The sequence below is a fragment of the Salmo salar genome, unplaced genomic scaffold (assembly GCF_965601325.2).
Source record: "Salmo salar unplaced genomic scaffold, fSalSal1 ptg000152l, whole genome shotgun sequence".
NCBI classification, from domain to species: Eukaryota; Metazoa; Chordata; class Actinopteri; order Salmoniformes; family Salmonidae; genus Salmo; species Salmo salar.
The window spans coordinates 2,931,775-2,932,500 of record NW_027675323.1 but is presented as its reverse complement, the minus strand read 5'-3'; positions in this window follow the sequence as shown (position 1 = coordinate 2,932,500).

Below are 726 nucleotides of genomic sequence, written 5' to 3'. Positions count from 1 at the left end.
GTAGGGTCCACATAGATACTAGTCATGCTGGTGTAGTCTATAGCTGAGCTGGTTAAACTGTAGTAGGGTCCACATAGATACTAGTCATGCTGGTGTAGTCTATAGCTGAGCTGGTTAAACTGTAGTAGGGTCCACATAGATACTAGTCATGCTGGTGTAGTCTATAGCTGAGCTGGTTAAACTGTAGTAGGGTCCACATAGATACTAGTCATGCTGGTGTAGTCTATAGCTGAGCTGGTTAAACTGTAGTAGGGTCCACATAGATACTAGTCATGCTGGTGTAGTCTATAGCTGAGCTGGTTAAACTGTAGTAGGGTCCACATAGATACTAGTCATGCTGGTGTAGTCTATAGCTGAGCTGGTTAAACTGTAGTAGGGTCCACATAGATACTAGTCATGCTGGTGTAGTCTATAGCTGAGCTGGTTAAACTGTAGTAGGGTCCACATAGATACTAGTCATGCTGGTGTAGTCTATAGCTGAGCTGGTTAAACTGTAGTAGGGTCCACATAGATACTAGTCATGCTGGTGTAGTCTATAGCTGAGCTGGTTAAACTGTAGTAGGGTCCACATAGATACTAGTCATGCTGGTGTAGTCTATAGCTGAGCTGGTTAAACTGTAGTAGGGTCCACATAGATACTAGTCATGCTGGTGTAGTCTATAGCTGACCTGGTTAAACTGTAGTAGGGTCCACATAGATACTAGTCATGCTGGTGTAGTCTATAGC